This window comes from Dasypus novemcinctus, chromosome 17, assembly GCF_030445035.2.
Source record: "Dasypus novemcinctus isolate mDasNov1 chromosome 17, mDasNov1.1.hap2, whole genome shotgun sequence".
Taxonomy (NCBI): Eukaryota; Metazoa; Chordata; class Mammalia; order Cingulata; family Dasypodidae; genus Dasypus; species Dasypus novemcinctus.
In genome coordinates, this window is record NC_080689.1 from 24,391,528 (window position 1) to 24,408,609 (window position 17,082).

The 17,082-nt window shown below is 39.2% G+C and overlaps 1 protein-coding gene and 1 pseudogene across 2 annotated transcripts in view; one reads left to right on the forward strand and one right to left on the reverse strand.

The window, feature by feature from the left end:
• The window catches only part of STRN (striatin), a 144,833-nt gene that overhangs the window by 23,443 nt on the left and 104,308 nt on the right, over nucleotides 1-17,082 (reverse strand). The gene's annotated exons all lie outside the window — the stretch shown is intronic.
• Nucleotides 729-1,793, forward strand: LOC101418805 (peroxiredoxin-6-like; annotated as a pseudogene).

Genomic DNA, 17,082 nt, shown 5'->3' on the forward strand with positions numbered 1-17,082 from the left:
ATGTTTGATTTTACACTAGCACCATGCAGAGATCCTTCACACTCCAAGTGTGGAGCAGTTTTAGTGACACATGGGAGAAATAGCACCAAACTAAAAATAATGAACAACAGCAACAATAACAGCTGCTATATTGAGTTTTTCACTATATTTTGAACATTATTCAAAGCATTTTACATACAGTAACATTTAATCTTTTTAACAATTCTACGATGCAGTATTGTAATCCTCAGATTAGACACATGAGGAAAAGAGAAATTAAGTGACTTGCCCAAGGAACTCCATTAGTAAGTGGAAAAGCTGGGATTCAAACCCAAGCAGTCTGACTTCAAAGACCACAGTTTTAACATAAACTTTATAATCTAGAACACAGAAGTTTAAATATCTGTAGAAAAATCTGGGTAGGACATGTCTATTGGGGTTGTAAGAGAATACAAAATATACCAATCAAGGAACTCCTGAAATGACTGGGACTGGTTATCCCAGAAAAGAAAAAACTGAGATGAATAAAGATTTTCATATGTTAAGAAGAATTGAATTCCTTCTAAACTGTATTAATGTGGTAGGCAGGCACTTATATGGTTCACAATGAACCCACAATAATGAGGCCAGCTGCCATGTCAAGAGCACCATGTGGTGAAAGAGTTAAAAAGTCTTCAGCCAGGCCAGAGTCAGGCAGTGGTGGCTGCAACAGCTGTATCTCCTTGCCCTCCTGCATCATCAATGCTGCCATGCCCAGGGGTCTGCTTCTCAGGGAAAAGGTCCCCAATTCTGAGGCCAATACCACTATCAGCCATCTCCATTCCCATGACTACCTGGGAAACTCATGGGGCATTCTCTACTCCCACCCTCGCGATTTTACTGCAACGTGCACCACGGAACTTGGCATAGCTGCAAAGCTGGCTCAAGAATTTGCCAAGAAGGGGAAACGGACTTTGGCCCAGTGGTTAGGGCGTCCATCTACCACATGGGAGGTCCGCGGTTCAAACTCCGGCCCTCCTTGACCCGTGTGCAGCTGGCCCATGCGCAGTGCTGATGCGCGCAAGGAGTGCCCTGCTACACAGGGGTGTCCCCCGCGTAGGGGAGCCCCACGTGCAAGGAGTGCACCCATAAGGAGAGCCGCACAGTGCGAAGGAGGGAGCAGCCTGCTGAGGAATGGCGCCACCCACACTTCCCCTGCCGCTGACGACAACAGAAGCGGACAAAGAAACAAGACGCAGCAAAAAGACACAGAGAACAGACAACCGGGGGAGGGGAGGGGAATTAAATAAATAAAAATAAATCTTAAAAAAAAAAAAAAAAAAGAATTTGCCAAGAAGAATGTTAAGTTGATTGCTCTTTCAATAGACAGTGTGGAAGACCATCTTACCTGGAGCAAGGACATCAATGTGTACAATAGTGATGTGCCCACAGAAATAAAACTATTTCCCATCATAAATGGTAGGAATCAGGACCTTGCCATCCTGCTGGGAATGCTGGACCCGGCAAAAGAGAATGAAAAGGGCATGCCTGTGGCAGCTCCTGTGGTATTTTGGTCCTGATAAGAAACTGAAGCTGTCTATCCTCTATCCAGCAACCACTAAAGGAACTTTGATGAGATTCTCAGAGTAGTTCTCTCTCTCCAACTGACTGAAGAAAAGACAGTTGCTACCCTAGTTGATTGGAAGGATGGAGACAGTGTGATGGTCCTTTCAAACATCCATTAAGAGGAAGCCAAAAAAATTTTTCCTAAAGGCATCTTCACCAAAGAGCTCCCATCTGGCAAGAAATAGCTCTGCTACACTTCCCAGCCTTAAGTCTCTCTGGGAAGTTGGTGCTGGAATGGCTTGATTAGCCCAGTAAGCCAGAGAATGCCATTTGCTGATCATGTTTTCCTGCAGCAATTCCATAAAAACATCCTAGTGTGGTCACAGCAAAGGTCTTTAGGTTGCTATACTACTGGCTTATGAAATGAAAATGGCACCAAAAATTTCTTGGGATTTACTCTATGTCTTCATCAGATTTCTATTCTGTTCAAATATCTCAGTACTCTGCTGGCTCTCTCTGAAATATATTCTCTATTTGGGATTGGAATCTTATTCTAGGGTTTGTGATGGGCAAGTCATTGATTGTTGAAAAAGCCTGTTTTGCTCCATCATAGAATGGCTGAGCTTTGCAGCTGTCCTAATCAAATCCTCTCTTCTCTTAGTCATTCTGGGGAGCAGAGAACCTGATATTCCAATTTCTCTGTAAATGCCTAACTATATCACCCAAGAACTTAGAGTAATCCAGAAATTCTTCAACATCCAGTGTTTTAACCACAGCTGGGAGGGAAAAATTCAATTCTATACTTTTCTAACTGAAGTATAAAGAGTGAGAGGAGGGATTTTAAAGATACTTTGCTATAAAAAGGAGAAATTTTTGCAATAAATTTCTTTCAAAAGAGGGAATCTAAAAAAACAAAAAACATAGGATCCCTTTGACTGTCAAGGAAGTATACCAGAAAGTGGGAGCTAACATAAAAAATACTATGTGCCCCTCACACAGTATTTCTGTACATCAGTCTGCTCTAAAATGTGATATACATAAAAGAGCACACCCTGGACAGAGAGGAAAGGATGATTTAATATGCTTTACTATAGAACTGTTCTTGCAGGTAGCTGTTTTCTGAATTTTACTTTGAGGGATTAGCAAATAAAATCCTTTGCTAAAACTGGGGAAAAAGAATCTTCATCCAATAGCCAACAAAGAACTGAAGCCTGGCAACAACTGCATAAGTGAGCTTGGAAGTAGAACCTCCCCAAGTTGAATCTTGAGATAAGACTGCAGCCTTGGCTGATGCCTTGATTGCAACCTCATGAGAGACATTAACCCAAAACTAACCAGCTGGATTTCTGACCCACAGAAACTATAAGATAATAACGGACTGTTGTTTAAAGCTGTTAATAAGCTTTCAAGTAATTTATATTGCAAAAGATTACATAAATGCTTAATAATACTAGAAGCTACTTTGGAAACAGGAAGACAGGTAAAACATGAAGTTCTCTAACCATTAAGAGCTAGGGAAAAAAAATGGGTTCCCTCTAGGTAGAGGACTAAGTTCCATTAAATTCCAGATAACCTCTTTGTGGGTTAGTATGGTGAGGACCAAGGTATTTAACAGGAATTTCTGCTTCCTAGTTATTACAGACTATGTAATTTGGGCTAATTCTCTACTGAGAAAAAGTAGAAAAGCAAAATTATATATAGTTCTTCCAGTAATATGGCAGATTAGAGACACTGGATTCACTTCTCAACCAGAAACACAGTTAGAGGACAGGCAGAAACAGCCTGGGGGAAAAATGTTCTAGGGTTTAGAATACCAAGGGAAGGCTGGACACCACCCAGAATAGAGAAGGACACAGGAAAAGAATCTTGATGGAAAGACCAGGAGTAGAAACTGCAACTGCAGCTGCTGTTGCCCTTTCCCTCACCCTTCAAGCAGACAGCTCTGAATTCTCTGACATCTAGCCAGCATCTAAGGACAGAAGGGCCTGCAGGGATCCACCTTCCCAGAAAACAGGAGAGAGAGGAACATAGCCTAAGGCTGATTCAACTTTTGGCTATGAAGTTTGGTCTGCTGTGTCCCAAGAGCCCTTCCAGGCTGGGTGGGGCCATGCTACTGATAGCCATGGGAGCCAACACAGTAGTAAATAGATCCGACCCTCTCAGTCACCCTCTCTCCTGACCAGGACTGGTTGCTGACACAGAGGAGAGTGGAATTTATTTCCTACCCAGGAAGGGGCTGCCGGCAAAGGTTGGAGAACAGCCTCTGAGAAACTATGAACTGGGAGACTCTGAATGGTCTCAAGGCAGGATCCTCTGTCACCTGTTAATGTCTGTGTTAAAGCAAACACACTTCAACCAGGGATTGAACTGGGATGGCTGATGAAGAGTGCCCACCTGCCGGTGGACCAAGTGAAGTGCATGTGAGGAAATTAAAAGTAAGAGAGGCTTTTTACAGCCTTTACAGCTCCCTCCCCAAGGTCCTTGGATGTGGGTCTGCAATCCGTTACTAGGTCCATAGCCCAGATTTAAGCAACTAAACAGGGACAATCCTAAAGACCTAGAACAGGTTAAACCAATCATCAAAGACCATCAGTAACAGACAGTATCCCACTACTAAATCCCTAAGCAAGAGAAAGAAACTGAGCATCGGAGTAAACTCACCATCATAATCAGATGCCCAGACATTAGCAAAAAATTATAAGCCATACTAAGAAAATGGCCCAAGCAAAAGAATGTATCAAAGCTCCAGATGAGACACAGGATTCGAGGCAACTAATCAACAAGGTTCATACAAATTTCCAAATTTAAATCAGTGAGTTGAAAGACAATACAGTTAAAGAGATAAAGGATATTAAGACAACACTGGAAAATTAAGAAAAGAAAAAAAGAAAAAAAAAAAGAAGACACTGGGTGAGCACAAAGAAGAATCTGAAAACCTAAAAAGAAAAATAACTGAGCTTATGAGAATGAAAGCTACAATAGGTGAGATTTTAAAAAACACATTACAGGCATACAACAGCAAACATGAAATGACAGAAGAAAGAAAATGGGATGCAGAAAATAGAACAGCTGAAATTGAAGGGACAGAAGAACAGAGAGAGAGAATGGAAGAAATTGAACAGGAGATCAGGGAGTTGAATGATAACATGAAGAACAATAACGAATGTGTCATGGGAGTTTCAGAAGGAGAAGAGAAGGGAAAGGGGGCAGAAGGAGTATTTAAAGAAATAATGGCAGAAAATGTCCCAACTCGCATGAAAGAAATGAATTTACATGTCCAAAAAGCACAGCATACTCCAATCTGAATAAATCCGAACAGACCTACACCAAGACACATACTACTCAGAATGTCAAACGTCAAAGAGAAAATTCTGACAGCAGAAAAGGGGGAAGCAAACCATCACATACAAGGCATGCCCAATAAGACTTGTATAGATTTTGCATCAAAAACCATGGAGGCAAGAAGACAGTGGTATGATATAATCCAAATACTGAAGAGAAAAACTGCCAGCTGAGAATTCTTTATCCAGCAAAACTGTCCTTCAAATATGATGGTGAGTTTAAAAATATTCACAAGCACACAGAAACTAAGAAAGTTCATAAAAAAGAATCTGCCTTTGCAGTAAGTATTAAAAGGAGTCTTACAGCCTGAAAGAAAAACACAGAAGAGAGAATCTTGGAGGAGAGTGTAGAATGCAAGAATAGCAGAAAGGATAACCAAAAGCGTAAAAAGACAAAAGATATGACATATGAAAACCAAAGAATAAAATGGTAGAAGAAAATAATGTATATACAGTAATGTCATTGAATATGAATGGACTAAACTTTCCAATCAAAAGATATAGGCTGACAGAATGAATAAAAAAACATGAACCATCCATATGTCCAGGGATATAAATCAGCTGAAAGTGAAAGATTGGAAATATACTCCACACAAACAGTAACCTAAAAAGAGCAGGGGTAGCTATACTAATATCAGACAAAACAGACTTTAAATGCAAAAAATTATGAGATAACAGAAGGCCATTATATATTAATAAAAGAGACAATCCACCAGGAAGAAATAACACTCATAACTATTTATACACCTAACCAGGGTGCCCCAAAATCCATGAGGCAAACTCTGGCAAAATTGAAGGGAGAAACAGATACCTCTACAGAAAAAGTTAGAGACTTCAAAACACCATTCACATCATTAGATAGAACTAGACAGAATATCTAGGAAATAGAAACTTGAACAATATAATAAATGAGCTAGACCTAAAAGACATATACAGAAACATTGTATGCCAAATCATCAGGTTATACTTTCTTCTAAAGTCTTCATGGGTTTTTCTCCAGGATACACCACATGTTGGGTCAGAGGGCAGGTCTCAATAAATATAAAAAGACAAATTATACAAAGCACCTTCTCAGATCATAACGGAATGAAACTGAAAAATCCCGCAAATGTGTGTAGACCTAACAACACACTCGTAAACAATCAGTGGGTCAGAGAAGAAACTAAGAGAAAATAGCAAATATATTGAGACAAATGAAAACAAGAATACTTTTTATCAAATCTTATGGAATACAGCAAAGGGAGTGCTGAGGGAAATTTATAGACCTAAACACCTATTTAAAAAAGAAGAACTAAAATCAAATATCTAACTGAAAACTTGGGAGAAACTAGAAAAAGAACAGCAAACCATTCCCAAAGCAAGCAGAAGGAAAGAAATAATAAAGATTAGAGCAGAAATAAATGAAACTGAGAACAACAACAACAACAACAAAAAAAAAAAAATAGAGAAAAACCAAGGAAACCAAAAGCTGGTTCTTTGAGAAGACCCATAAAATTGACGACCCCTTTGCTAGACTTAAAAAAAAAAAAAACCAAATCAATGAAATTAGAAATGAGTGGGGCAAGTTATTACTAACCCCACAGAAATAAAAAGGATTGTAAGAGGAAATTATGAGAAACTATGTGCCAAGAAACTAGACAACCTAGATGACATGGACAAATTCCTAGAAATGCACAAACAACCTACATTAACTCTACAAGAAATACAAGAATCAACAAACCAATCACATTTAAAGATATTGAAACAGTCATTAAATATTTGCTGACAAAGAAAAGTCCAGGACCAGATGACTTCACAGGTGAATTCAACAAAGCATTTCAAGAATAGTTAACACCAATCCTGTTTAAACTCTTCCAAAAAACTGAAAATTACTCAACACATTTTATGAAGCTAACTTCATCCTAATACCAAAGCCAGATAAAGACACTGAAAGAAAAGAAAATTATAGACGAATCACTCTAATCAACCTAGATGCAAGAATTCTAAATAAAATATTTGCAAATAGAATCCAACAGCATATCAAAACACCAAGCATATCATGACCAAGTGGGATTTATTCCTGGTAGGCAAGGCTAGTTCAACATAAGAAAATCAATTTACATAATATACCACATTAACAAACTTAAAGAAAAAAACAATATGATCATCTCATCCGACACAGAAGGCATTCAACGAAGTCCGGCATCCTTTCTTGTTAAAAACATTTCAAAATCTAGAAGGGAAATTCCTCAATATGATAAAGGGCACATATGAAAAACCTGCAACAAACACCATACTCAAATGGGAAAGGTTGAAAGCTCTCCCTCCAAAATCGGGAACAAGACAAGGATGCCAACTGTCACCACTGTTATTCAATATTGTGTTAGAATTTCTACCTAGAGCAATTAGACAAGAAAGAAAAAATAATAAGAGGCTTTCAAACAGGAAAGAGGGAGTAAATTTCTCACTATTCACTACTCACAGATGACATGATCCTATATTTAGAAATTTCTAGCATGTCTAAAACAAAGTTATTTGAACTATGGTGCAACAAAGTGGCAGGATACAAGATCAAGACAAAAAATCAGTAATGTATCTGGACACTAGTACTGAACAATCTGAGGATTGTTCAGGGGGGGAAATTCCGTTTAAAATAGCAAAGAAAGACTCAAATACCTAGGAATCACATTAACCAAAGATGTACAGGATCTCTATTTCAGAAAACTATAAAACAATGCTAAAAGAAATCAAAGAAGACCTAACCAAGGAAAAACATTCTGTGTTCATGGATTGGAAGACTAAACAGGAAGACGTCAATCCTATCCAAACCAACTTATAGATTCAATGCAGTATCAGGGAAGCGGACTTGGTCCAGTAGTTAGGGCGTCCGTCTACCACATGGGAGGTCCACGATTCAAACCCTGCGCCTCCTTGACCCGTGTGAAGCTGGCCCATGCGCAGTGCTGATGCGCGCAAGGAGTGCCGTGCCACGCAGGGATGTCCCCCACATAGGGGAGCCCCACGCGCAAAGAATGTGTCCCATAAGGAGAGCCGCCCAGCATGAAAGTGCAGCCTGCCCAAGAATGGTGCCGCACACGCAGAGAGCTGACACAACAAGATGACGCAACAAAAAGAAACACAGGTTCCCAGTGTTGTTAATAAGGATAGAAGCAGTCACAGAAGAACACACAGCGAATGGACACAGAGAGTAGACAACTGGGGGAGCGGGGGAAGGGGAGATAAATTAAAAAAAAAAAATCTTAAAAAAAAAGAGCTATAATTTCTTACGTATCAGAATGGCCACTATTAAAAAGTTGGAAAACTACAAGTGTTGGCAAGGATATGGAGAGATAAAAACCTTTATTCACTGTTGATGGGAATGTAGAATGGTACAGTTACTGTGGAGGACTGTTTTGACAGTTCCTAAAGAAGCTGAATACAGATTTGTCACATGACCCTGCAATACCACTACTAGGTATATACGCCCAGAAGAACTGAAAACAGTAACACGAACAGACATCTGCATACTGATGTTTATAGTGGCATTATTCACGAATGCCAAAAGATGAAATCAACCCAGGTATCCATCAGGCGAGGCAATGATAAACAAACTGTGGTGTATACACATGATGGAATATTATACAGCTATAAGAAGAAATGAAGTCATGAAGTATATGACATGTACGAACCTGGAGGATATTATGTGGAGTGAAGCAAACAAGCCACAAAACCACAAATACTATATGACTGAGTTATTATGAATTAAATATAGTGTAAACTATGGAGTTAACAACTAGAATATAGAGTCACCAGAAAATAGAATAGAGGTTAAAGAATGGAAAGCTGAGGGTTAATCTGTGGAGAATTGATAAAAAGGTTGTTTGTTAATCTTTGGAAATGAACAAAAAGGGTGAAAGTACATCATAGTGTTTATAACTAGCAATGCTAATATGTGGGTATGACAGACGTTGAAAGGGAAAGTCTAAGGTCATTTTTATTACAAGAAGGAAAGCTAAAAAATGTAACATGGGACTATAACACAGTTAAACCTCATGCGAAATGAGAATGGGTAAAGTTGCACATATAAGACTTTCTCTCTGTAACTGAACAAATACATGTTAATGTTACAAGATATTAATATCAGGGGGAAAAATCCACAAAAACATAATACTAAGTGAAGGAGACCAGACACAGAGTACAGCATATTATATGATTCCAATTATAGAAAATATAAATCAATTTATAAACATGGAATTAGATTAGTGGTTTAGGACTGGGGAAAGATGGAGGGATTGAGAGGTGACTGCTAAGGGGTGTGTGGAGTTTTTCTTTTCGGAGTAACGAAATTGTTCTAAAATGTTTTGTGGTGACGAAGGCATAACACTGTGATTATACTAAAAGCCACTGATTATGCACTGTGGATGAATTCTATGTGAATATATCTCAATAAAACTGCTTAAAAAAAACTAAATATAAAAATGGAGAGCAAACAAAACAGGGAAGAAATAAGGGGTCAGCATCCAGGCCAGGACAGAGACATGAACCTGGTGTTTGGAACTGTTTTTCGCCAAAGGTAGGTTTACTGATTTCTCGGGGGATGGCTGAGAGGCCAAGCAGTGCTTCTGACAGCCTGGCAGTGCTAGGGGGATACAAATGGGTGTCCAGGGTCTGCCAAGAAAGTGGGGCTCAGTGAACCACTTTGCTTTTTTTTTTTTTTAAAGATTTATTTATTTCTCTCTCCATCCCCGCCCCCACCCCGGTTGTCTGTTCTCTGTGTCTATTTGCTGCGCCTTCTTTGTCCACTTCTGTTGTTGTCAGTGGCATGGGAATTTGTGTTTCTTTTGCGGCACAGGAATCTGTGTCTCTTTTTGTTGCTACATCTTGTTGTGTCAGCTCTCCATGTGTGCGGCACCATTCCTGGGCAGGCTGCACTTACTTTCACGCTGGGGGGCTCTCCTTATGGGGCGCACTCCTTGTGCATGGGGCTCCCCTATGTGGGGGACACCCCTGGGTGGCAGGGCACTCCTTGCGCGCATCAGCACTGCTGCGCGTGGGCCAGCTCTACACGGGTCAAGGAGGCCCGGGGTTTGAACCACAGACCTCCCATGTGGTAGACGGACGCCCTAACCACTGGGCCAAGTCCACCGCCCCACTTTGCTTTTGCTTGTGATCCTGAAGAGCTACATCTGAGAAGAGTGAATCGGAAGAAGACAGGCCCTTAGGGGCTGTAGATCAGCTTGAGAGCACCCCAAAAACTGAAAATGGAGTGAGATGACCCCAGATTTCTCAAAGCCCCAGACATCTGAGAGAAACAAATTAAAACATACTCTCTGGGCAGACTGTTTCAGGAAACTACACAGCAGGAGATGTCTGGACGTCGATCTGGAGAGACTGCAACAAAATTAGTGCTTGTTCAAGGTAAAACTGCAGGTTTCTAACACTGAACTCAGAAGCCATGGGAAAGTAAATCCCTTCCCCCTAGGGCTAAGGGCCGCAGAGCTCCCTGAGAAGTGCCAGTTGCATGGCAGCACTCCCAAGCTCCATGTTCCCTGAATGAATGAACCCCAAAAGCCCATGTTCCCTGAACCCTTGCAACCCATATTTCACAGACCTATGTACCCCAAGTCCACATTCTCCTGGGCCTCTGTTTCCCAAGCCCAGCACTCCCGGAAATCTGACACTGCCCTAACCCTCCAGTCTCGGACTAACTCTGGGAATGGGAGGGTTTAGGTAGGAGGTGCAGAGGGGCCTAATGAGTGCAGGTTCAATTTTCTGGTCCCCCCTTTATTGAGTTTGGACGAGTATATCAGCTGACTTGGGGAGAGCCTAGGAAGAAGGAGAGGCGAATCTGCTGAGAAAGCCCGATTTACCTAAACACCCTGGGATAGGAAACTTGTTTTGGGAGAAGGTGGAGTCAGAAAATTAACTAGTCCCCCTATAGTACACCTAAGGGAGCGGGACAGTAGGACGTGCTTTGCATGTTTCCAATAGCAATATTTAGGATTCCTGGCAAGGGGTGGGTGCTCTTTCTCAAGAAATTAAGAGACATTATTTTCTGGGGTGAGTTGGTTCACCAGGGACCCATTCGAATCTCCTATGGGAGCCCTCACACAGCCTTCCTACTGCCCTGGAAAAGAGGGAAGTGAGGAAGGGAGAAAGGGGGAAAATCAGACTCCTAAGGAGTTTATTCAATTGTGAAGAGGATTCCTTGCCTGAGGTCTTGTCTGGTCTTTTTTGTTGGTTTGTTTTCTTGTTTTTCCTTCCTCTTTATCTGATCACGGCCCTTTTTTTTTCCTTTCTCTTGTTTTTTTTTTTCTTTCTTTTTCCCTTTTTTTTTTCCCCTTCCTTTGTCTATTTTTATATTAGGTGCTGCAGGCAACATTTCTTATTTGCTGTGCTTCCTCATCTGCAATTTCCTCTTTTCTGTGTATGCTGATTTTGGCTACCAACACTATTCCCTTCCTTTAAATCGTTCTATCCTCCATCATTTAGTATTTCTCTTACATTTCACCTCTTTGTTTAGTCCCCAACATTTCTGACTTTTTACCTCTAATACCTCTATTCTGTTTTCTTTTATTCACTCTTTACATTATTGTCTTTTCTTTTCTCTTTCCCTCTCTCCTAACCACGCTGGCCTTTTAATTCATACTATATTCCTCCCCATATTCAGTTTACTGTCTCATTATAGGAACTCTACTTTTTTACTATTTTAACTCTACACAGCTTACATGAGTTCAATATCCATTCTCCTAGATCTCACATGGTTCTTGTGCTAACATTCACTATCAATACTACTATTACATTTTTCTTTTCTTACCCCTTTTGCTTTCCCTGGCCCTAATACTTTCCTTCAGCAGAACTTAGCCAACAACAAGGAAATAGAATAAGAAGAACAAAGTGACAAACAAAGCTTAACACACACACACACACACACACACAAACAACTAATTAAACCCCGAGACGAAGAAGCTAATCAACTGAATAAACCCAACAAAATAAAATGATGATGAGACATCAACAAAAAAACTACAGACTATACCAATAATCAGGAAAACATGGTCCAATCCAATGAACAAACTAAAAACCAGGAAGAGGAGTGGAACATCAACTAATTAAAGCTCTCAAAACATGTATCATGGACCAATATAATGAAGTAAAGGAAGGTATTAAGCATATTAAGAAAACACTTGAAAAGCATACAGAAGAAATTGTAATCATACACAAAAGATAACAGATATGATGGGGATCAGCGGCATAATCCAAGAAATCAAAAATACACTCTCAGCAAATAACAGATTTGAAGAGGCAGAGGAATGAATTAGTGATGTGGAAGACAGTACATATGAAATCAAACAGCAGAACTGATTGGTAAAAAGATAGAAAAAAATACAGCAGGATAGACATTCTTCTCAAGTGCACATGGATCATTCTTCAAGATAGACACATGCTAGGCCACAGAGAAAGTCTCAATGAATTCAGAAAGATTGAAATCATACAAAATAATTCCTCTGACCACAGTGGAATGAAGCTGGAATATCTACAAGGGCCAGAAACCCAGATTTGGCACCAAGATATGGAAGTTAAACAACACACTCTTAGAAAAACAGTGGGTCAAAGAAGAAATCTCAGTGGAAATCAATAACTACCTTGAAACTAATGAAAATGAAAACACAACATTTCAAAACTTATGGTATGCAGCAAAAGTTGTACTGAGAGGGAAATTCATACCCATAAATTCATACATCAAAAAAGAAGAGCTAAAATTGAAGAAATGCACAATTGGAGGAATTAGAGGAAGGAAGGAAGGAAGAAAGGGAGGGAGGGAGGGAGGAACGGAGGAAGGGAGAAGGACAAACATCAGAGCAGAACTAAATGAAATAGAAAATAAGAAGGCGCTCAAAAAAAATAAAACAAAGAGGTGGATCCTTGAGAAGATCAATAAAACTGAAAAACCCTTAACTAGACTAACAAAGAAAAAAGAGAGAATACACAAATACACAAAATAAGAAATGAGAAAGGGAATATCACCACTGACCCCACTGAAATAAAAAGGATACGTTGAAAAACTATATTCCAACAAGAAAGACAATTTAGAGGAAATGGACAAATTCCTAGAAACACATAAGCAGCCTACATCGACGAAAAAAGAAATTGATGACCTCAACAAACCAATCACAAGAGATAGAATCAGTCATTAAAAACCTCCCAACTAAGAAGAGCTCTGGCCCAGATGGCTTCACAGGTGAATTCTACCAAATATTCCAGAAAGAACTAACACCAACCTTGCTTAAGCTCTTCCAAAAATTAGAAATAGAAGCTGAGGGGAAGGGGAGAGAAATAAAATTAAAAAACAAAAAAAATAGAAATAGAAGGAACATTGCCTAACTAATTTTATGATGCCAACATTACCCTAATACCAAAGCGAAACAAAGACACCATAAGAAAAGAAAATTATAGACCAATCTCTCAAATGAACCTAGAATCAAAAATCCTCAACAAAATATTTACTAATTTTATTCAACAACACATTAAACTAATTATACATCACGACCAAGTGGGTTTCGTTCCTGATATGCAAGGATGGTTCAACATAAGAAAATCAATTAATTTAATACACCACATAAACAGATGGATGGGAAAAAATCACATGATCATATCTATAGACGCAGAAAAGGCATTTGACAAAATAAAGCTCCCTTTCTTGATAAAAACACTGAAAAGATAGGAATAGAAGGAAACTTTCTGAACATGATAAAAGGTATATATGAAAACCCACAGCTAACATCATTTACAATGGTGAAATCCTAAAATCTTACCCTCTAAGATCAGAAACAAGACAAGGATGCCCATTGTCACCCCTTCTTTTTAACACTGTGTTAGAAGTACTTGTTCGGGCACTGAGGCAAGAACCAGATATAAAAGAGATCCAAATAGGAAAGGAAGAAGTCAAAATTTCACTATTTGCAGATGACATGATCCTATACATAGAAAGCCCTGAGAAGTCTACAACAAAGCTTACAGAACTTATAAATTAGTTCGGTAAAGTCGCAGGTTATAAGGTCAATGCACAAAAATCAGGTGCATTTCTGTACACCGATGATGAGCAAGTTGAGGAGGAAATCAAGAAACAAATATCACTTACAGTAGCAAATAAAAAAAATCAAATACCTAGGAATAACTTTAACTAAAGATGTAAAAGACTTATACACAAAGAACTACATAACACTGTTCAGAGAAATCAAAGAAGACCTAAATAAATGGAAGAATATTCCCTGTTCATGGATAGGAAGACTAAATATTATTAAGATGTCTTTCCTACCAAAACTGATCTTCAGAGTCAATGCAGTCCCAATAAAAATCAACACAGCATTTTTTAATGAACTAGACATACTAATTATGAAATTTATTTGGAAAGGAAAGAGGTCCCGAATAGCCAAAGACATACTGAAAAAGAATAATTAAATTGGAGGAATAACACTACCTGACTTCAAAACATACTACAAAACGACTGTACTGAAAACGGCATGGTATTCGCACAAGGATAGACACACTGACCAATGGAACCGAATTGAGAGTTCTGATATAGATCCTCATATATACACTCATCTGATATTTGACAAGGCCACCAAGCCCACTCTTCAACAAATGGCAAATGGTGCCTAGAGAACTGGATATCCATATGCAAAAGAAGGAAGGAGGATTACTATCTCACACCTTATACAAAAATCAACTTGAGATGGGTCAAAGACCTAAATGTAAGAAACAAGACCATAACAACCTTGGAAAACAATGTAGGGAAGCCTCTACAGGACCTTGCAATAGGAAAATGCTTCATGAACTTCACACCCAAAGCACAAGCAGCAAAAAAACCAAATAGATAAATTAAAATGAAAGCCTTTTGCACCTCAAAGGAGTTTGTCAACAAAGTAAAAAGAGAGCCTACCCAATGGGAGAAAATATTTGGTAGCCATATATCTGATAGGAGACTTATATCCTGCATATATAAAGAAGTGCTGTATCTCAAAAATAAAAAGACAAACAACCCATTTAAAAAATGGGAAAAAGATTTGAACAGATGCGTCTCCAAAGAATAAATAAAAATGGCTAAAAAGCACATGAAAAAATGCTCAAAATCACTAGCCATTAGGGAAATGCAAATCAAAACTACAATGAGGTACCATCTTACTCCCATAAGACTGGCAGCTATCAAAAAAAACCAGAAGACTTTAAGTGCTGAAGAGGATGTGGAGGAATGGGAACACTCATCCAATGCAAGTGGGAATGCAAAGGATCCAGCCATTCTGGAGGACAGTGTGGTGGTTTCTCAAAAAGTTAGCTATAGCTTTGCCATATGACCCAGCAATTCCACTGCTGGATATATACCCAGAAGAACTGAAAATAAGGACACAAATCGATATATGCACACCAATGTTCACAGCAGCATTATTCACTATTGCCAAAAGTTGGAATCAACCCAAATGCCCATCAACAGATGAATGGATAAATAAAATGTGGTATATACAATGGAACAGTACTCATCTTTAAGAAGGAATACAGTACAAACACATGGAATAACATAGATGAATACTGGGGACCTCATGTTGAACGAAGTAAGCCAGGAATTGAAGGACAAATACTACATGACCTCTCTGATATGAAACAAGCAAATCAAGCTGTCTCAGAGAGCTAGAGACTGGAAAATAGGCTTAAAGGAATTTGGGGGGGAGAGGAAGGTTGCGAGCTGACACCTACATGGGTGAAGTCTATGATAAGCTGGAGGGAAGTATTTGTACAGGGAAGGGATAAGATGGGGGCATAGGGATACCTTTGGGTGGGGCTTTGTGGGCTTGAGGGGGGCTACAGCTATGAGGCTGGGTCAGATGGCCTAAGGAATTGGGGGGAAGTGCTGGGGGGAACAACTGAATATGGGAGACAGTCAGGTATATGGTTGAAACTAATAATGTTGAGAAAACTCTTTGAAAAATACAAGGAAGGATTACATGTTTGAGGTGCTTAAGGGGGGGGCATCTGGTACAGGGGCAGGCTTCTAGGGAGTGACTGCTCATTTTGTCATAGGGTGGAGACCCATACAATGAACGTGAACATGTACCCACATTCTGGGGAGACCTGATGTTCTCAAAAAGAGGAAATTGTGTCTCTTGAGAGAATTGGTGGCTCTCAATCGGTTAAGGCAGTCTAGTATGCCAAGCCATCAGCATTGTTGCAAGTATCTGTAAATCTGGTCCCTCAAGTAGTGAAGATTGACTGTCACTGTGGGGCTTGAAGGGAGGCAGGAAGAGGTATAGAATAGATAGAAGCAGGCAACTGGGGGGCAATGGAAGTGCTCCACAAGATCATGTTATGATGGATACAGGACATGCTAACTTACACCAAAAGTGTATAAAAGTCTATAAGATAAAATGTAAACCATAATGTAAAATATAAACTATAAATTGAAAAACATGTGCAGTCTAAAATATAAACCATAATGTAAACAAAAAAGGAACCATGTTTGAAGCTATGTTTCAAGATCTGTACATCAGCTGCAGCAAATATAACATGAACATATAAAAAGATCATTGCTAGGGAAAGGGAAAAGTGTTTGATGGTAGATATAGGGCAGTCCCCTCTATCATATGTGTGAATTATTGTGCTCTAAAACTTTTTTGAAGACAAAATTAAAAATTAGGAAAAAAAAAAAAAGAAAGGACGTACACACTGAGGAAGAAATGAAAGAAAGTGCCTTGCCACTGTACATACAGGGCAACACCTATTACAGTGATGAAAGGCAAAATGTTAAAAACAAAGCTTTATAATATTTTTCATTTTTAAAATACACCAACTTATTTTGACTTAATTTTAGTATTTCTAAATTAGAATGCATTCTATTTCTAAACTTTAAGCCCATCACCATATTTCAATTTCCTATTAATTGAATTTGGCAATATATTAAGTTTCACAGTTGAAGAAGTTTTGGACCACAGAGAAGTCCAACTATGACAGGGGAGGAACACTGGTGTGGGGTGTTATTGATGGGGGGCATATAGATGGGAAGGAGTTCTCCAGGTCATGTATATAGGGAACATAAAAATGTTCTGATATATGTTGTGTATTTTCATAGTAGTTACAGTTACAAACGTCAACTGAGGGAGTGCGGAGTTCCTACCCAGGGGAGCTCTGTCACATTACCCAATGGAACAACAATAATCCCCCAAGTACAACGGCAAAGATCAATAAG